The sequence below is a fragment of the Megascapheus bottae genome, chromosome 13, assembly GCF_031878675.1.
Source record: "Megascapheus bottae isolate mThoBot1 chromosome 13, mThoBot2.hap1, whole genome shotgun sequence".
NCBI classification, from domain to species: domain Eukaryota; kingdom Metazoa; phylum Chordata; class Mammalia; order Rodentia; family Geomyidae; genus Megascapheus; species Megascapheus bottae.
Window position 1 is genome coordinate 28,605,968 of NC_143521.1, and position 22,128 is coordinate 28,628,095.

The 22,128-nt window shown below is 39.1% G+C and overlaps 1 long non-coding RNA gene across 2 annotated transcripts in view; it reads right to left on the minus strand.

The window, feature by feature from the left end:
* Positions 1-22,128, minus strand: part of LOC150055719 (uncharacterized) — a 172,938-nt gene that overhangs the window by 12,250 nt on the left and 138,560 nt on the right. For both annotated transcript variants that reach the window (XR_016537454.1, XR_016537455.1), the window contains exon 2: positions 629-722. This is a non-coding gene — a long non-coding RNA (uncharacterized LOC150055719). The remainder of the gene's footprint in view (positions 1-628; positions 723-22,128) is intronic.

Here is a 22,128-nt window from a genome sequence, read left to right on the forward strand (position 1 = left end):
TAATGCTTTCTGCAGCCCTTATCTGGGGGTTATTTATATATTACATTAGGTTATGTGTTGTTTTCCTTTCCTGTGGACTCTTTAACCCCCATATTTACATAACAGATGAATATCTGGGATGTTTTTTATAGTGTTGTTATATATTATCTTTACATTTTGTGAATACACTGAAAAGTCATTTGTTTCCTTTCAGTGACTTCTGCTGTGCAGGAAGGAAAAAAGGAAGGAAGGGAAGGAAGGGGGGAGAGAGGGGAAGGATAAAAGAAAGGAAAGAAGGAAGGAAGGAACGAAGGAAGGAAGGAAGGGAGAGAAATATTGAGCTTCAGATACAGGAGGAATAAAGTTTAACTGCAGCTGATAAAATATTTAAGTGTTGTTATATCTCAGACAGCCTGCAGTAAATGGGATTAAAATCATTGTGTTGGAGAAACAGACCTTTGGTATCATTTAGTGCCACCGGCTCTTCTGTACATAAATCTGCTGAGTTTTAAGATCACCTTTGCAGAGGTCTGCTCTGCAGAATTGGCTTATACCCCACCAAGGTCTTCACTGCCACTTTCACAGTGTAACCCCAACTCTCAACCCCTCCCTTACTTCTCTCCCCACCCAGCTCACCATCATTCCTCACCTGAGTTGTTGCAGACAGAAGCAGCTTCATTAGTCTTATGGCTTCCACATCTGCTTCCAAGAGACTGTGTCCACAAAGCAGCAAAAGATTTTCTCTAAAATATGAATCAGATCGTGTTATATTCCGCCTGAAAATCCTCCAACTTCTTTCCATGTCAAAATCCACAGCCTTTCCCATGCTCCTACTAACCATATTTCATCTGGCTCCAGCTGCCTCTCTGATATCATCACCTTCTTCTCCCCACTTTGATCACCAAAGCAAAAACAAGATTCAGAACTCTGCTCCGTGCTGCTTCCATCTAGAAGGTTCTTTTCTCAGATCATATAGGGCCCTTAGTTCATTCAAATGTCTGTTCAAAACGTCCCCTGTTCCCAGGAAACCTTCCCTGTGGTCACCTGCCCCACTCTCCTGTCTCGCTACCTCATTCTCCCAGATTTATATCTGTTACATCCCGTTGTGTCCTTTCATAGTTGCTTACCTGAGTATCCCTCACTGTCTGCCAAAGTAGTGTCTTTCCCTCCTTTATTCTCTGTTGCATTCACAGAGAGGCTGAATAGAACAGGGGGCTGAAGGTCTATAGTCCCGTCATAGTTCTCTTTGTATCAAGACCTAGGAAGGAGATACAGGGCATATCTGTTTATCCATCAGTGGTTTATAAAATCAGCTTCAGAACATTTGCGGTTTCGTATGAAGCAATCAAGGATCTCTCTTGGAAGTGGGGGCTCATGACTGTAATTCCTAGTCTCTCAAAGGACTGAGAGCTGAGGATCTTGGTTCTAAGCCAGTCCAGGAAAGACAAATCAGAGGCTCCTATCTCTATCTAATTAGCAAAAAGCTAGAACTAAAGCTGTGGCTCAAATGGTGCAGTACTAACTTTGCAAAAAAAAAATGCTGATGAAAAGAGTGAAGCCCAACCTACTTTAAACCTTAGTACAAGCACTACTAGCTTTCCTAGTTCTTAGGACTTTTGCCTAAGATCATCATCACTACTATGCCAATGTTGGTCTTGTTAGCCTCTATCATCACATGAGCCAATCCTTGCTTTATCCATTTGTCCAACTATCCATTTATATATTCATCTTTCCTCTTCTCTTTATCTGATAAGCCTGATGAATACACATACTGTTGGGATACTTAGCCAAATTACTTGATTTTTCTGTCCTTTCCTGTAATTAGGGACACAGCTGTATTTAGCATAAGATGCTGGTGTGAGGTATAGAGAAATGACTATAGCTAATAATTTAGGTTGTCCATAACACATAGTTTAATGTTAATATCAGCTATTATAATAATGTTGCCAGCCGGAGTTTTAAGAATAGTGATTCTGCATTTGCAGCCTGTGGTAAATGAAGTCAAGGAGGAGTATAGAAACTACAGCCCTAATGTCCTTTAGCTTATCTTACTACAGGACCCCAGGGGATAGCCATTAACAAAATAATCCCTAATAGTCTTTACATAATCATCTGTAATCACTGAATCATAACTGGTATACTCATTTAGCCTTTGTTTACCAAAACTATTGGAGATTGGTGTTTAAATGTTATTTCAAGTAACAAATGAATTTCTGCTATGCAAGTCCACTTTATAGGTAAGGAAGAACGAACATGGCTGTATCCAGTCACACAAAAGCGAAGATCTCCACCATTCAGCTCACTGAGTCTATACAACAGATGACAAGCCACATCTCTCCCTTTGTGCACTTGGTCTCTGACACCCAAAAGAAAGCCATATGACTGCCATGTTCATCCTGAACAAAGACTCATCTCACAATACTTCAGCATCCCCAGGCTAGTGTGCATCTTACAGTTTAATTAAATCCCGTGGCATTGCATTTTTTGAAGGAGCTATTATCTTTAAGTGATTCAAGTTTATGAGTGACTATGAAAGAAGGAGAGTGTGTCTAGAAGAGGCAGAGTAAAAGGTGAGGGAGCTATAGGAGAAAGAGCACAAATCAAGCATCTTTGATCTAAGTTGATTAGTTATGCATCTTGCCAGCGGTAATTGGAAGACACCAGGAGAATGTGAATTTGCCACAGAATTTTCTGGTGTGTAGTGCATACCCTCTCTCTATTACCTGTGTGGGTGTCGAACTATAGTGCTGACACTGCATCATGGATCTCAAAAGGCAATTTTGGACATTGTACGATACAGTTCTTCACCCTTACAATTTACATTTAGATGCTGCCGAAATAAGCGGAGGAAGCAAATCTAAGTTGAGTTTACAGTTTCAATCAAAATCTCTCTTTTCGTGTGATATTGTTATTCATCATACACACAATGCTGATACACAGTGAGGAAATTTAAAAGAATATTATTTTTGCGTTTCTCATTTTGCCTTAGGTCTGCTTAAGCTAGGGGACAACATTTTTCCCCCAAAATGAACATTAACTATTTGTTAGCTTTTTAAGAGCAATTTGGATGAACAAATATTGGGCAGAGGGAGGTTTGGGAAATGGCTAAAGCCAGTAAATGGTGCTCCCTGCCTGACATTTTTATTCCCACACTATAGAAATGAGGAAACAGCACCTTTCCATGCAAATAGAATGGCCCCGGGCTTTTCTTTGCAATATTTATGATCAAATTATATTTTTAATGTCTTTGGAAGTCTAGAAACAATCGCCACGACATGATTAGCTGACACAATAAAAACTGGGTATAAATTTCATCCCCGTATCGTATCCTCTGAGGTTGTTAGCTACTTGATCTTTAAATTTTTGCATTTGGTGCAATCTGATACAGAAGATCATAATTGCAAGCCATAGACAGGGTACTGTGTTAGGCGCTGTGGGTGTTGAACTCCAGGAAAACTAAGAAGGAATTCAAAATATAGTGGGAAGATGGGCTTATCAAAAGTACAAAAGAAGAATACCTGCTAATAGGAAATAAGTCAGCATCATGAGGAATGTACTCAAGACACCACCTGTGTTCCAGATGTTTCTCCTTTCACCTCACAAAGTCCTGCTGTCAGCCTCATCTTGTGTCACATAGCATGGATAGTTTCATCTCCTGAAATATGTAGCACATAACTCCCTGTCACCCCACCACGATCCTTGTTGACACCTGTGTCCTTCTAGAACTCCTTCCAATATCCTTGTCTTTCACTGTCATTATCTCCTCAGTATAATAACAATCTGATTTGTCCACCAGCTCCCTCAGTCTCCCTTTCTGCTTGGCAATATAGTCATTCCAAATGACGACACTGCTTCCATGGGCTTCATGCTGAGTGTCCCATCTTCTGAGCTCCTCTGCTATCCTTCAGGCTCACTCTCTCTAGAACTATAGCTATAACCCCTTGAAGATACCCACATTCACATTGTCTTTATCCTCCCCTGTATTCTACAGCCCATCCTTCTTACTGCATTGTATGTCTTAACTTCTTCCCCCAACCACCTCCAACACTGATTAATTGCAAACTTCACCCAGAAGCAGCATCTGGATGGCAGAAACCCCACATCCTGGGCACATGTAGTTATGATTCTAACTGGAATTCCCAAGCTTCCTGGAATGCATTTTTTAATTTTCCTAATCATTCCCAGTCTTCTCTTCTACGAAGAAATAGTCCATACCTTCTTTACTTTCCTTTGCCTTCTTTGACCTGTAACCTAGAGTTACTAGAGTCAGAAGAAGCTCCACAGCTTCCCACAGCCATAAACCTGCCTGTATCTGTGCTTATGTCACCTTCGTCCTCTTCCACTAAAGGATGAATGCCTGCTCTCCTATCAGAGGCCAACCTTCCATATGCATTGGACACCTTGTGCCCTAGCTCCCTCTCCTACATTTTGAATGCTACCTCTCTACTTAGTCATTCCCATACTACAATATCATTGAACCTAAAGATGCCTTCCAGACTTTATATTTCTCCCTAACAAGGTTTCCTTGCAAACCTTCATAGTAAACATTAATTTTCAAGCATCACTTATAATTGTGAGGTCAAGTTCCTCTCTGCCAGTTCTCTCTCCATCCAGACTCTTGTCTCTACCACTGTCTCAGTCTCCTCCATAGAAATAGTCACTTTTTTCAGTTCTCAAAAAGTCTTTTTTTAATTGTGTAATGTGAATTTTATTTGTTTTTTTTCTTATTGTATTTTATTGTCAGGGTAACATATAGAGGGGTCACTTGAGCAACTAGCAGATATCTCAAACTTAATATAGAAAGTACAAAACTAATGATGAAAATTTCTCCTCTAGTATGTTTCTGCTGTAGGTGTTCTTCCCTCAAAAAAAATACCAATTTTTTTTCTTTATATTCACCCATGCCCAGAACTTTGGAATCATCTTTGACTATCTTTCTCCCTATTTCCACAATTAACCCAACAGCATTTCATTGGAATTACCTTCTAAAACCAGACCAGCCACTTGCCTACTAATTCTATTCCTGTGACCTTAGTCCAGCACTATGTCTTCTCATGTAGCTTTTAATGAGACCTCTGTTTTCATCCTTGACTTCAATATGTCTCTTGTTACTGAATATCGGAGTAATTTCTTTTTCATGTAATTCATTCCATGTTGTTACAGTCTAGATGTTTGTAACACATGCCCCAAATACATATGTTAGAACCTCCTGATCAGTGCAACAGGACTATGAGGAAGGTCTTCCAGAGGTTATAGAATTGCAAGAGCTGTCCCCTCAGTAATAAGAAACCTAAAGGAGCTTGTTCTCCTGTCTTTCCAGGTAAGGACTCAGAAAGAATGTACCAGCTGTGGAGTGGAGATCCAATCCTCACACCAGCTCTGCTAATGCTCACTGTTGGACTGCAGAACCTCTGCAACTGTAAGAAATTAATTTCTTTTATGAAGCATGCAGCCAAAGCAGCCATAATGGATGGAGACACATCATTGCTCCAAATCAAGATGCTCTAGGAGAAATCAGATGTCAGTAGCTCATCCTTGTAATCCCAGCAATTAAGGAAGATGAGATGGGAAGGACCAACGTTTGAAGCCAACTAAGGCAGAAAAGTTTGTGACACTACATCTTTGATTAACCAGCAAAAAGCTGAGCTGGAGGAATGGATCAAGTGGTAGAATATCAGTAATGAGTAAGAGCATGAGGAAGGAAAGAGGGAGTAGAGAGAAGAGGAAAGGCAAGAAAGGGCAGGGGAGGGAAGAAGAAAGAAAATCACCATTTCCTCAAAGTCAATAAACTCCCACATGGAGGCCATCTCCTTCCTTTCTCCCCAGCTCATCACTGCAGCTACACCGCATGTTCTTGATAAGCCCCAAACATTCCCAACTCAGCCTCACTCCAGGACCTATGCTTCTATTTGTGTTGTCTTGGAACATGCTTTCCCCAGATAGCTAGAAGGTTCACTTCCTCCCCTAATTCAGCTCTCTGCTTGAATGTCATTATGTTATACTTCCCCAAGTATACTATAGATTATCCCTTGCATGTATGTAGCCCTTTTGTCACCTTTCTGTGTTTTACTTCTCATCTTCATATTTGCCCTCACCTAAAACACCACATATCTATTTATTTGAATTGATGGAGACCCTTGGAGTAAGGGTCATACCCAAGTGCATCTTCTTCCTGTCCACTCCGGTGGCCTTTATAAAGGGCCCACCAGCCCTAAAATCCTAGAATTTTACATGCTGGTCTGACCTTGAGCAACTAACGCAAAGCTAAAAGAGACTCAATATAATTTAATTTAAAAGGCAGACGGGCAGGCAGGCATGGGCATCCAATATTTTAGAAAGCTTTGTAAAACAAAATGTGAAGTATTTTTTTAAGTTTATAATATACCAGGATACATTTCAATTACCTCAAAAATCAGTTCATACAGAACACCTCCGCCCACCTTAGTGCTAGACAAATGAGAATTCCAGCGTGTTATTTAAACAACCACCAGGGGCTGACCAAAATAGTATAAGGCCAAAGAATCAGATAAAAGCCTGCTGGGGAGTCTCCTTCCCCTCTAGATTCTATCAAATGGACTGGCCAGTGGAGGTAAGTCTAATTCCCAAAGAACACAGAGATGGCACTTCTGCTTTTCCTATTAGGAAGATTAAGCGTCACCGGGTGCAGTAGTCAGCTCCCAAAGAAAATGAACGGAAACCGATGGCCCTACCTCCCTTTATCACCCTCAGAGCTCTAAGGGAAGGTTAGAGCCCTCCACCAGGAACTTACTGTGGATCAGTTCAGGTATGCAAATAGCCATCTTCTAAATAGTTATCATCCTGATGTTTTGGAACAGAAATGGATATGTCCCTTTTGCAGGAAGCATCTCACCCTAGAACTGATTCACGCCCAAAGGTAACCAGTGAATTAGGTGCCCACTGTACTGGCTCTGTCTTTGAAGAAGGAGGTTCCCAGGCCAAGAGAGGATGTTGATATTGGCCAATGTAAGGAGATAAGGACCACTTCCTCCACATGCATTACTTATGCATTTATTTCATCTCATCATTTCAGGCCCCAGTGATGTGCTAGATACTGTGCTAAAGTATCAGTGTAACAATGGGAAACTAATGAAACCCAATCCCTAACCTCCTGTTATTACCTATGTCTACTGAGAATTACCAATAAGAAAACTTGAAGCCTGGATCAGCATGGAAGGGATTTTCCTGGTGATAGGACAAGGGAAGCCGAGAAACATTCTCCTAAAGACGCTTGAACTATGACCCAGAGACTGAATTAGCATTAACTTTCAGACTTTAACTTAGGGGAGCCAATTAATTATTTGCCAGCTTGTGTCAGTTTTTTTTCAACGTAGGATGCACAAATCACACATCTAGGTTTACTAGGAAAATAGAAAGTCAGTAGGTATCTTGACATACCTTACATACCACCAACTGTAATTGAAGTCTATTATGGAAATTTATATTTTATGAAAATTAAATATTGGCTTTTATGGCAGAGAAAGTCAAGATGTTCTTTATCTCTGGAGATTTTTTAAAGCAAAAACAAAATACCAGACTTCTAGAAAATTCTAGTCATCTCTGGAATTGCTTATAGTTATACTCAAACCTATCCATGTCCCCCTGCCTTTAAAGCTTCTAGAGGGGCCAGGAATTTGGCCTAGAGGTAGAGTACTTGCCTAGCATACACAAAGACCCAGGTTCAATTCTTGGGTACCACATACATAGAAAAAAGACAGAAGTGGCACTGTTTCTCAAGTGGTAAAGCTTTAGCCTTGAGAAAACCCAAGGACAGTGCTCAGGCCCTGAGTACAAGCCCAGGACTGACCAAAAACAAAAAACAACAGTGTTATTAGCAAATATCATCTCAGGTCTGACTGGATATTGCTTTTATCACTGAGCTATTTTTTGTTGGTGGTGGTAGCAGTGGTAATGGGGCTTGAACCCAGGGTCTGCATGCTGTCCCTGAGCTTTTGTGCTCCTTGAGCCACAGTTCTACTTCCAATTTTCTAATGGTTAACTGAAGATAAGAGTCTCACAGACTTTTCTGCCCGGGCTGACTTTGGACCTAGATCATCATCTCTCAGATGTCAGCCTCCTGAGAAGTTAGAATTAGAGGTATGAAATCATCAGCTCCTGGCCTATCAATGAGCTTTATGAAGCTTGATGGATGTGTGTTTACTTCTGATACTAGTCATGGTATAATTACAGTTATAATTGTAGTCTGATCAACACCAGTAGTTGTCATTGCTAAACAGTGGAGTCATTTGCTGCTGCTGTACCATTTGCAATTGTTTGTGCTGTTGCTGTTCTTGTCCTTAGAACAGAAATTGTGGGAGTATGGCAGTCACACTCATAACAACTGTAGACATTATGGAAGCCCTAGTGCTAAGAGTTAAATAGTAGTAATAGCAGGTTGGATCTGAATGCTACATTTACCAGCTGAGTAATATGGGAAAACTTATTTAAACTCCTTAAATCTGGACTGGGAACTTAGCTCAAGTATAGGACAACTGCCTAGCAAGCCCAAGACCCAAGGATCAATTCCCAGTATAAATAACAATAATAACAATAATAATAATAATAATAATAATAACAAATTACATCTTTAGAATTGGGTTGATGTTTCGTGCCTTTAAGATGGCTGCAAGAAATAAACAAAATATGTAGAAAGGAAGTTACTGGCACAAACCAATTCCCACATAAATCCTAACCATTAAAGCAGTGTCTTCACTGTTATTAGTGTTATTAATATTATTATCATATATGCCTATATACTGCACACCGAAGTTGGACTATTGGAAAAGTAAATCAAAAGAAGTTTGGAGCTGAGGAGTAATGAGTAACTTTTTTTTAAATCCACACAGTCACCAACAGTTTCCTTAAGCAAGAAATGTTTTGTTTGTGTAGTTCTCATCATAAGTTGCACTTTGTGTACTTGATGTTCATCCTTTACTTGCTAACAAAAATGAGACTTTCCCATATTGCCTTTTTTTTAAGAGAGAGAATTATGTCAAAATTCCAAAAGGGAATGGAGAACATGGTGTGTTCCTGGAACTAGATTTCTTATGATATTTTTGTTGATACTTAACTGCTTCTGACTTCCTTCATCTCTCTGGAAAAGATTAGCAGAAAGGTAATTATTCTCTGCTTTTCTATAGTCCATTCTTTAAGTGAAAAAGTCAAACATCTTATGTCTTACCACAGAACCCCAACAAGTACCCACATAAGCCCAGTGCAACAATACCTTCTAAGGTCTTCTGGACCAGCCTTTTCCTCTTCAAAGCCTAGGTAGAACCCTGTGGTTCAGAAGACCTAGGTAGCTGGGCATTTGATCTTCTTAGCCAGGGGCACAATAGCTTGTTTGCAGACTTGGTAGGAAGTTAAATAAACATTTTGCCCTAAAGGCAAACTTAGCATTTAGTTATTCTGCATGCAAATAATTTAATCCTTTCTTTTCTTTCTCTTAGCTGCTCAAAGGCAGCCACATTCTCTTTAGAGATTAGACAGAATGTGATAACTTAATTCACATTTACTTACATGCCTGACTTGGCATCCTTGTGACTACTTTTGAAAATTCTTCCTAAAAGCAGCTGCTGTCATTTGGGCAAAAAAAAAAGTGCCTTGAGTTCCTGCACTATAACAGGGGCCCAGAGTTCTGAAAAGAGTACAGGTGAATGGCTAGATTTACTGGTTCAAACCCCAATCAAGGGAACAACCTCAAAGGTCATTCCTGGCTCCAGCTCTAATGGGCAGTGTGAATCACAGCCCAGTGGTTTGTCAAGGTTTTCTTGATGAATAATGATAATCTTGAAAAGTGGACCAAGAGTAAAAAAAACTTCAGTGTTCAGGGTCGCTAAGTTTGTGTAGAAGAGTTTGCTCTTGCCCTCTGTCTAGTCTTCAAGGCCTGCATGTAATAATAATAATTTTCAATAATAATTAGGTACTATTGTATCAGATATTATTATAAATGATTTAAATATAGCAATTCATTTCTACTGACAACATCCAACTATAGTACAAATTGTCATTACTCATATTTGCAGTTAGGAATGGATCCCAGAGCAGTGATGAAGTACAAGCTCACACAATTCAGAAACACTATCTATACAATCTATACAAAAGTGATATAAATAGGAAATGCAATCTGAGATTGTCCATGATACTTGTTTAAAAATTGTTAGAAGGGGAGTAGAAGTTAAGTAAATGTCAGTAAAAGGGAAGCAAGGCTCAAGTGGTAGAGCACCAGCCAAACAAGCAAAACTGAGAGCAAACATGAAGCTCTGAGTCTAAGAAACAATACCTAAAAAGAAAAAAAAATTAGGCAGGCCACTGGTTGCTCACACCTTTAATGCTAGCTACTCAGGAGGCTGAGATTTGAGGTTTGCCTTCAAAACTTGCCTGGGCATAAAAGTGAGACGATTCTCTATAATTAACCAACAAAATAGCTCAAAGTGGGAGTGTGACTGAAAGTGGTTGAGAAATGAACAAGTAAAAGTGAAAGGTCCTGAGTTCAAGCTCCAGTACCAGCGCACACACAACACACACAGCACACACACACACACACACACACACACACACACACACACACACACACACACAGAAGAGATTAGGAAGGAAGATTGGCTAAGCCACTGTTGTCTCCTTAAACTCTCATATGTTTTACCAGGCTTGGAGATACAAACTTTATTAAAAATTTCTTCATCAAAGCAGTGGGAAGAGAGTGTTCCTTGGGAACAAGTAAGTGCACAAGTTGAATCTCACACCATAAACAGCCACAGAATATAAATAAAACTCTTTCATGCTCAGAGGATCTGCAGTCTACATGTGATTAGAGAACCCTGGACAGATACACTTTCTAAGTCTGCATTTTCTCATGTTTTACAAAAATGACCATCCTAGCAAATACCTGCCTCATGGAATCAGCACAGGAGCTGAAGAAGGAACACTTGGAGAAATGATGTGGAAATGGGCTGTCGTTTATGTGCATTGAAATATGTTTATCCTGTGAATATTTTCTTCACAAATGTAGGATGTGCTGAGCATGGTGGACACACCTATAATCCCAGCACTCAGGGGACTGAGGTAGGAGGATGACAAGTTCAAGGCCAGCCTGGACTACAGATAGAGACCTTTGTCAGCCTAGACTACTAGAGGTCTTCTGCTTCATAAGCACAGAAGAAAAAGGTAAAAAAAATACAGGATTTCTTTCCAGCACTCCTTAAGAGCTAGAGATGTTCTTGTATAGTGATTATATTATTCCTTAAGATAGCAGTAATTAACAGTGTCAGGTACCATGTTCAAGTCCCAGTCCAGGAATTAAAACAAAAATACTGGGGCTGGGAGTTTGGCCTAGTGGTAGAGTGCTTGTCTAGAATGTTCAAAGACCTGGGTTCAATTTCTTGGTACCACATACATAGAAAAAAGTCAAAAGTGGCATTGTGTCTTAAGTAGTAGAGCTCTAGCCTTGAGAAAGCCCAAGAACAATGCTCAGGCCCTGAGTTCAAGGCCCAGGACTGGCAAAACAGTACTATACTTAGATTTCAGTATGAACTGCATACTTCATCCTTGACTAAAAGCCTCTAGCAATTGTGTCCTCTGATATTCCAGAGACTTTTAATCTGTCTGAATCAAGTCCTGCATATTTCTACATCTTTCAGAGCCCACCTAGGCCAGAAAAGTAAATTAGTCTCTAATGATTAGAGTGTGTAAACTGAAAAGGCCTTGGAAGGAAAAAAGAACTTTTCTTCTCAACTTCATATCATTCAAAAATATATAGTTACTCAAAAAAAACCCACAACTTTTGATTTAAAGTTTGAGAGAAGGCAGATGGTCTTGTAAAGTAAGAGGGCACCCGAAAAGCAAGTTACAGAAGGCCAAACAAACGTGAATTTGCCCTTGGGTTCATCAGAAAACAGAATAACTCTAGAGGCCAAACTGTGTTTTTAACTCAAATCAAAACAATTCTATGTCTTCAGACCTGGAGCACCAAGGTCACAAGTAAAAAGCTTTCAAAATCTCCAGGAAATAATGGAAAAGTAGATTAAGGTACCAACACCTGCTAAAAGCTTCTTGGTTCTATTTCTTCATTATTTCCCCTGCATTCTTCCCTTAATCAAGTGACTCAAGGAAAGCATGTGATACCATGGGTAGAGATTGGTTTACAGGAAAACCTTCCCAGGAGCAAATTTCTGCTCTGAGCTCATAGACAACCCTTTGTCATTGGACTTTCCTCGCCTAAAAATCAAGGTAATAAACCTTTTTCAAAATGTGACTGAGAGAAAGGAATGAAACAGATTTCATAGCAAAAAAAAATCTGACCTGGAATCATCAGGAAATGCTACCTTCTTCCAGAATTGAAATTCAGAACATTCATAATGTGTTTGGAGCATGGTATACTCTTCATTAAACCTCCAAAATCACCCAACAAGGCTATGTTCCGCTCACTTTCCTGTGATCTTTATACAGCATAATCTCTGTTATGGTCAGACTTTGGAGAATTTAAGGAAATAGTAATGGCCAACAAGGTCTTGCTTCTTCTCCCACAAGCCATCCTTCAAGGTCAACTTTATTCTAGTACATCTCAGCCTCATCTAAACCTCATAAAGTTCACCAACATCTTTCCATTCTTTTCTAATTCCCAAGTGGATCATCCCTTTTTGAACTGGGCCTAAATGCACAAATTTCTAGGACAATAGTAATAGTAACCGATGCAATTGTTTGGGACATAATTAGCCCCTATCTCACAGTTCACTCCTTTTTGGTTTGGTTTCATTATTGCTATTATTTGCTTCTGTTTTCCTTATTTTATTGTTTGGATGTGGTCTCAAATAAACACAAGGTTCAAAGTGATTATAATGTTTGCATGTTGAAACAAATAGACAAGAACCTCTCCACAAATAAAATGATCAAAAAGAAAAATAAGAGGGGCCAGGAGTTTGGCCTAGTGATAGAGTGCTTGTCTAGCATGCACGAAGTCCAGATTCAATTCCTCGGTACCACATCCATAGAATAAAGCTGGAAGTGATGCTGTGGCTCAAGTGGTAGAACTCTAGCCCTAAAAAAAGTCCAAGGACAGTGCTCAGGCCCTGAGTTCAAGCCCCACGACTGACAATAACTAACTAACTAACTAAATAAATAAATAAATACATTCATTAAAAAAAGAAAAATAAGAGAGGCTCATACTACCAGATAACATAAAAAGTCAAATGGTAGAAATTATTAGAGAAATCTTGCCATAAACTTCCCCTGGTTTTTACCCAAAATGTAGCCTCAGCAAAGATGCTATATTAAAGTTCAATGGACAAGCGGTTAAACGTACACATTAACTATGGATGATGTGATAATTCAAGATACATTGTAGGTGATGAAGCCAAACTACAGTACATATTCACCACCTCACATACTTACACTTGTTTATGGTAAGGACATTCAAGATATACTTTCTCAACAATTTCAAATACACATTAGTAATAATCTATCCAGTATAATCACCACTCTGTACCCAGTAAAATCATCACATTGTACAAGATTTCCAGAATCCATCCATTCTAACTAAATCCTGTGCTTTAAGCCATCATCTCTTATAACCTCCCCAGTCTCTCCGTCTAGAAACTACAACTCTATTCTGCTACTATGAGTTCAACTCTCTTCAACTCCTTGCACAAATTCAGTGTTTATTTTCTGTCTTATTTCATTTATTTCTATCAACTAATCACTGCACTAATAGCAATAAGCTAACTTACCACAGACTAAAAGTTCGAAAGATGTGAACCAAAATAAACCCTCCCTCTTAAGTTCATTACCTCAGGTTGCAGTAATGTCACAGTGACGGAATGCTGATGGACACAGCATTGTACACCCATTCTAACAAGAACAGTAAGCTAACTGCCCAGACAAGAATAGTAACAATTGATTGTTTGGATTTTTAAAAAGCTATTTGCCACATTTGTTGTTTTCTTTTTCTCTCATAACTGCTTTCATTTTGACCAATGGTGCCTCTTTATAATATAAAAAGATTCTTTATGATAAAAATTCTAAAACATAGATCTCCCCTATAACCCAGCAATTCTACTCCTTGGCATTTATCCAAATATCCAGAAACAAGCTCATTGCAGCACTATTTACCATAGTGAAGATATGGAACCAACCCGAATGCCCCTCCATAGATGAATGGATCAAGAAGATGTGGTACTTATACCACATCTATGCTGCCATCAGAATTACATGGCCCCATTCATAAGGAAATGGAAATACTTAGAAAAAAATCATATTAAGTGAAGTAAGCCAGACCCAAAGGAACACAGGCTCCATGGTTTCCCTCACTTGTTATAATTAGTACACATCCAGGACTCTCCTAGCAGAGGATTGTAATAGCTCAAAACCTAGTAAAGAAGGTCATAGAGGATGAGACTAAATGAAAGGAACTCTAGGATATGGAAACAAGAGCTTTATCTTGTGTGATTGTTGTTCTTAATATACTATGTTGTTTCTCTTCACTTTTGTTGCCCTTTGGTTAAGCTCATAATGTTACTGTATCTGACTTTATTACCTGGTATATTGTATATACATTTATTTGTTTATTTGAAATAGGAAAGGGAAGGGGGAAAACAAGATGAATGGGAGGAATAGAAGGGAATGGGGACAAAAACATAAGAAGCAGTATCGTGTGAGATGAAATGCACCTACTACCTGACATATATATCTGACATATATACATTACCCTGGCAATAAAAAGAAAAAGAAAAAGAAATCTAAGTTTGGAGACTCATTTCAAATAAACATGTCTTTATTCCTTAGTCCACTTGTGCTTATCGTTTTACAATGTTAATAGAAATAGCATCTCCTCTGAATGAAATACTAAATACCCTTTTCCCAAGTAATTTGTTAGCATTTTTGAGTAGCTGCTTCTTCCTTCCTCTTAAAATAAAAACAGATATAGAAGGCTCTTATCTTTCTAAATATTTTCTTAAAATTCCAGTGTAGTTCATTAACTTTTAGAAACAAATATCTTCAAAAAAGATTCTAGTATTTTATTGTCATTAAGACAAATACTGTGGAGTGTCCACAGTATTTTCCATAATTGTGTTTATTATATTTACTTCATAACAAGTTTAACTGATGAAAGCTAACTCTTAAATCAATAGAATTTTTAACGTTCTCTTATTTCAGTTAAAATAATTGAGTAAAAAAAGAAATCAAGTTCCTATGGTCTTTATTCAAAGATGATAAGTTGGGATACAATAAAGATATCACACAACCACATTCATTGCTGCACTATTCACCATAGCCAAGATATGGAAACAATCTAGAGGCCCTATAATGGATGAGTGGATCAAGAACATATCGTACATATATCCAATGGAATTTTACTCATCCATCCAGAAGAATGACATTATGTCATTTGAAGGGAAAGCGATGGACTTGGAAAATAATTGTGTTAAGTGAAGTAAGGCTCAAAGAAACAAAAAGGAATATGTTTTCTCTCATATATGGAAATTGGACTAAAATATAAATACAGACTCATAAGCTAATTAACTGATTAAAGTTTACAGAGGTAGATTCCTGTAATATAATTCCTTTAAATAATGAACAGACAGTTTTGCAACATGCATCTAGGAAGATGAAACATGTCTTGTCTGAAGGGGTGAGTCTTAAAGGGAAAGGGACAGAAGAAGGAAGAGAAAAGGGGAAGCAATATACCATCATTTTTACATAGGTTGAGACAGATGAGGAGAAATGGTGAAAGGGGTAACAATGACCAAGATGTATCATACTCATAAATTGGCATGTTGAGTTGAAACCCTTTTGTATGACTATTTAAAGATAACAAAATCCATTCATTCATTCATTAAAGTTCCTGTACCCGGGTTCCCCTTTCTGGGTTTTCAGCTCTAAGAAAACAAATGCTTTGTTACAGCCCACTTTCCTTCTCTGAGGAACTAGAAAACTATCCCTCTTTAATAACGGAGCTTTTGTTTTAACTGGGATAGAGTGTTAAGAAACTATTCCTCGCCTCACATTTTGAAATTTTAATTAAAATGTCTCAGCTGATCTATCTGCTAATGATTATTTGGACAATGATGCAGAGAATCCTTTTTCTCAAAGGAACGAACACCTTCTAAGCCAAGAACAGCTTTGGGCCCAGATGCTACTGTTGTTCGTTCTTCCCATTAATCACGAAACATTGCAGTAGGACCCACCATGGATATTATTCAAACAGAGACTCAATTAAATTCAGAGGCAGTCCATTTAATCTTCATCAGCTCAAACCATGGCAACTTCATTTTTCTCAACCAAATGTGGAGACAGAGAAGAGAAACTTGAGAGATTTTCATTTCATTCAATATTGTTATAAAGTAACTGGATTTACACTTTGACTTTGGACAAAGGCGAGCCACAGTGTTGTGTTAGAAGGAAGATGAAGCATCCACCCTGCAGCAGTGAATACAACGTGGAGAAACTCAGCGATTAAAAAAAATGAAAAAGATTCATTTGCTTCCTTAACTACTATAATAATTTAAGAAAGAAATAAGATGTTTTGTTCAGACTCTGCAGTGTGAAGATGGATGTGGGCAGAGAACACAGCATAGACCTAGAATAGGAGGAGAAACGGAACACCTTTGAACGCCTACATTATTCACATCATCTAAAGCAGGGGGAAATGGCTCGTAGGAGGGGCCTGCTAGAGAACAGCCATGGCTATGATGAATGGGGGGTCTGTAATTAAGCACAGCATCACCCTGCTAGAGACCTTTCTTACTGTGGCCATGACATTGGTACATTTTTAAAGGTGGGTAAATATAGAGTACTAACTAGATGTCTTCAGCTTATTAGTTTGGAGAATGCTGCATATTCCAAGGACCTTGACAGAGATAATAGAGTCTTAAGTAGAAGCACTTTGTTCGTTGTCATCTCTGTATTAATAAGGGTTATACAAAGAATAGATGTTAGATATGAAGGTAGGTAGTTGATAGACATACAGTTAGATATGATAGCGATAGATACAGACAGATATAGATGAGAGATGACAGACACCTAGATGTTATATAGCTGACAAACAGACACAGATGATAGACTCACCATTATGTGGCAAGTGCCTGAGGGAGTATCTGGCACACAGGAAATAAATAGCAAAAATATTGTCTGGATCAATAAATGGCATAATAGCAAATCCAGAAGAAAAAGGCATGAAGAAAAGCACTGAGGCAACAAAGGCTTCATCATATGTAAGGACTGCTGAATAATCAAAGACCAGGGAACAAGACCTGAAACAATGCAGAGAATGAACTAAACATACCAGCTAATGGCAATATAACAAAAGACTACTAATCCATGGTGAAGAGTGCAGGACTTCATGTCCACAGGCAATGAGAAGCCATCAATGGTTTTATGGCCAACAGAAATAGAATCAGATAAGTGATTCAGAACAATAATTTCAGGCATGGGTGGACATTGGGTGTCTCTGGGGAATTATAAAGAAAAAAATGTCTGTGGCAGTGTCCAACCCCAAGAGATTCTAATATAATTGGTAAGAAAGAAGGTCTGAGTTTTAAAACCCCCAAATGACTCAGATATGCAATCATTTGAGAACTACTACTTTAGAAAAGTTGTTCTGTGTTATTAAATCAGAGAGGGTTTCATTGATGGCAGAGAAACTGGCTAGGAAACCAGTTGCAACAAAAATGTAACCTAGCCTGAGAGGTCTCTATCAGAGATGGGATGGTCTCTTCCGTGGGAGGGAGGGACTGTTGCTGGGGTCAAATGTCAGACTGAGGTGCTTAATTGGATATGGGAAAGAAGGAACAAGAATTGGAAAACGATTCTGGGGTCCTCAGCTAGGGCAGAAGAACAGATGGGTCTGGAACAGATTAACAAATTAATAAAGGGAGCAAACACAGGAAGAAGAGCAGCAGTGGGAAAAAGAGGGCAAGTGGAGAAGATGCTGAGATTATTTCCACTCACTTTAGCCATTGCCTTCTTCTGACCTTGATCTACCACCTATGAATTAAGCCAACAAGGTCTTTGCAAGGGCCTGGCAAATTGCAAGAGATATACGGTGCTGCAGAATAACTGGACATGTATTCTACGACTGATAGCCCTCTCCTGAGAACTGCCCCCCCCAACTTGATTCTTCCCAAGAGGACCCCCCACTCATCTCAGCTGTCACCAACCCCTGCTGAGAAAAAAAGGATCCCTGCTAAGAGTGAGGATCCAATCACCATGCGCCCCATAAATCACACTCTCGTGATTTCTCAAGTTGCACTCCAAGCAGAGAGAAGCCAGCAATGAGCTCACACAGAGCTAAGATGAACTGTGAGGTGCCTCTTTTTAATTCCTCATCTGATAATAAGCTTCCAGTCCTCAGATCAATATGGCCAGTACACTGCTGTGCACTCCACTGGCCGCACTTCGCTGACTATTTCTCTTTGGATGGAAATAATTACCCATGCACATGCTTGTGTACAATTATTCAGAGTTCATGCTTTCTCTCCCAAACTGGAATAACTGAGTGAAATATAAATGAAACAACCAAAATGAAAAAGGTGTATTTTTTTATTGTATCTTATTGTCAGGGTGTGTGAAAGTGTATTTTATAAAGGGAGGGGAGATGTTTTGGGGCTGAGGGAGGGCAGATGTTTGTTGTAGTTCTGGTGTGCATGTGTGTGTGTGTGTGTGTGTGTGTGTGTGTGTGTGTGTGTGTGTGTAAAGTTTGATTCCTTCTGTTCTGTATACAGAAGTTTGAACAGACAGTTCAAGGTAATGACTTTGAGGTTAAGATAATAAAATAGCCATCACACATATGAACACTCCTTAGAAAGTATCTTTAGCAAAAATCAAATTCATCTGCCTCATTCCCAACCTCTAAACTCCTGGCTGGAAAAGCAGAACCAGGGAGAGAACCATGCATTTGACAAGCCTTTGACAACTGTGACCTAAAAAGGTTTTCCCTATATATTTACCTTTGAGGAAATGGGATAGGGGAAGAGGTTATTCCTTGATTACAAGTAACCAAGGAATAGCATCCTATTTGTGACTCATTGGTGGTTTCTCTTACAGGTATATCAGAGTCACACTCTTATCTCCAATAAGCTGTCCAAAAACAATAACAAAAAAAAAAAACAGAAACAAAACAAGTTAGCAGTGAAACTGTGGCTCAACTGCTACAGTGCTAGCCTTGAGCAAAAGAGTCTCAGGGTTGGTTCCTAGGTCCTGAATTCAAGTTCAGGACAAGCACAAACTCAATTTTACTTCTTATAAAACAAAAGAAATTTATAAATGACTTTTTACAGGAACGATTATCTCTTGTTTTAAATAAGAGACAGTTTTGAAAGTGAATTTCATTCACCTGTTCTCAATAAGACAAGATTAAAAAAGGAACTAAACTGAAAGATTTTTATTTACTGTAATCATATTCAACTAAAAATATTAGTCATTCTCACCCTAAAGATGACCCACTCTCAGTCAATTCAAACTATTCTTTTCCTAATAAAGATGATGGATGGATGAATGGATGGATGGACAGTTGGACAAATGATAGACTGACAGAGACAGACAGGTGGACTGTTATGGCTTATGGCCTTCCCTATTTAACATTAATAAGAACAGCAACAACAATTTGTTGAACCTTTAGTACAATTCACTGAAACCACATCAACCCAATCACAGGAAAAGAATGGTGTATTTACCAAAAAGAGGGCTGGTAAACTAAGAAGCCACAGACTGAAAATCACCAATTGCCACCTATTTTTGTATGGCCTGAGACTTAGGAATGTTTTTTTACATTTTTCCCCAGGCTAAAAAGGAGTCAATAGTATTATCTGATCTATAAAAATAATAGGAAATTCACATTTCAAGCTTATAAATACGGTGCTATATTCTGAATGCTCAGGTTCCCAAAACACTTTTCATAAAAACCTAATCACTAGAGTGAAAAAATTATCAGGTAATATCTTTAGGAAGAGTTTGGGACATAGGGGTGGAACTCTAATTAATAGCACAGTGACCTTATAAAAGAGACTCCAGAGAGAGAGCGAGTGTGTTCCACCATATGTGACACAGCTAGAAGATGCCATTAAGGACATAAAACATAGAATTCCACCATATTGTACCAGCACCTCTATCTTGGACTTATCAGCCTCCAGAACTAAGAAGAAATAAATTTCCGTTTGTTTTCACACCACAATGGCGGAGTAATTACAACCCTGTATCATTTATTCCCTGGTCCATTACAAAAGCTTGCTGACCTCCTTCCCCTCCCTACCCAAAGACACACACGCTGGTGAATGGCAGAAATAATAAAGTTAGGTGTCTCTGGTTCTAACGTACAATAGAAGCAAATATCTACTTTATTTATCTACTGTGCACTCACCATAGTCAAAGCTATATTGAAGTGTCTCATTTTAGACTCAAAAATTACCAACATTTTATGAAACAAAAAAGCTAACCTCAGTGATCATAAGCTCTTAGGAAATTACCTGAGGCTGCAGCTCTCCCCACCTCCCACCTTGCTCTGGGGTCTCTGCCTCACTCAGGAGCACTCTTAAGCCCCTCCTCGGAACAAAACAGAGTGTCCTGCATTTAATATTCTCATTCTACCTACCAAAAAACACTGTCCCTATATGCTATAGCTTTATTCTTTCTGAGCTAGTGTGAACAGGAAAGTCTAAATTAAGGTTCTGATGTAGAAAAATAACTTAGGATCATGTCCGGCCAGGAAATCATCATCACTGCCTCTGGCTGCACGAACCAAGAACATTCTCAAACACTTTTCCAATCTTACTGCACTCTAGGACACAGGTGCTGGAAACTTCCAGCTGTCATATACTCGGCAAGAACTCAGAATACCAAAACCAATGTGACTGAAGGCCTTGAAGATAAATACCCCTAGTTTACAACAACAACAACAAGGCAGGGAAAACATTTTATAAATACTTGAAGGGTTGTACATCAATGGAGGAAGGAAATGAGAAAATGCTTGGTATTAGTCAAGGAAAATTGTAAGCTGATAGAATAGAGCACAAGGGAGCAAAACAGATTTGGAAGCACAGAGAACTTCATTGTCCTGATGCATCTGGCCCCAAACAAGCTTTCTCCAGAGATGATGGGAACCTGCCATATTTGTGGGACAGTTCCAGGAAACAGGTTGAAATTTGCTTCTCTTTTTTGCTTGAATAGTTTATAATAACAGATAAGAGATGGACTGAGGAAGGCTGGTTCTCAGTACTGTGAACAAACGAGTCTTCCCCACTTATAAAACATTTAGGCCTTCTAGTCACTGGTATCTCGCACTTATATTCCTAGTCATAGGAGATGGAAAACATGATTAGAGGCTAGCCTGAACCAAAAGGTTCAGGAGACCCTCAATAGAATGTTGAGTTGGTGGCACACTTGTAATCCTGGCTAGGATGAGAAACCTAGAATAGGATTTCCAGACCACACACTGAACAGCAAACAAGACTCCATGTGAAAAATAACTAGAGAGAGAAATAAAAATGCTGAGCACTTGTGGCTCACGTCTATAATCCTAGCTACTCAGAAGGCCGAGATCTAAGGATGACAGTTCAAAGCCAACCTGGGCATGAAAATCTCTGAGATTCTTATCTCCAGTTATCCACTAGAAAACTGGAAGTGGTGCTGTGGCTCAAAATGGTAGAGTGCTAGCCCTGAGTGAAAAGAGCTCAGAGACAGTGCCCAGGCTCTGAGCTCAAGCCCCAGGACCAACAGAGACAAAAACAAAACATGTGGTTTGGCAGTAAGAGTACTTGCCTAGCAAATGTGAGGCCCTGAGTCCAAATTCTAGTACTTGCAAAAAATAAAATAATATTTGGACTACACTCAGATTGACATGTGGTATCCTGCAGACACTTAGGGATAAGAAATGAGTGAGGCATGGTTGTACTTGAATGAGGAGAAAGCATTTGGGGATCTTTTTTGGAGAAGGGATGCACATGCACACACACGCACACACACACACACACACACACACACACACACACACACACACACACACACACACACATATGTTTATGCTAGCTCCAATCCTAGGACTTGAACTTAAGGACTTGGCACTGTCCCTGAGCCTTTTTGCTCAATGCTAGCACTCTACCACTTGTGCCACAACTCCACTTCTGGATTATTTGGGGAGAAGTA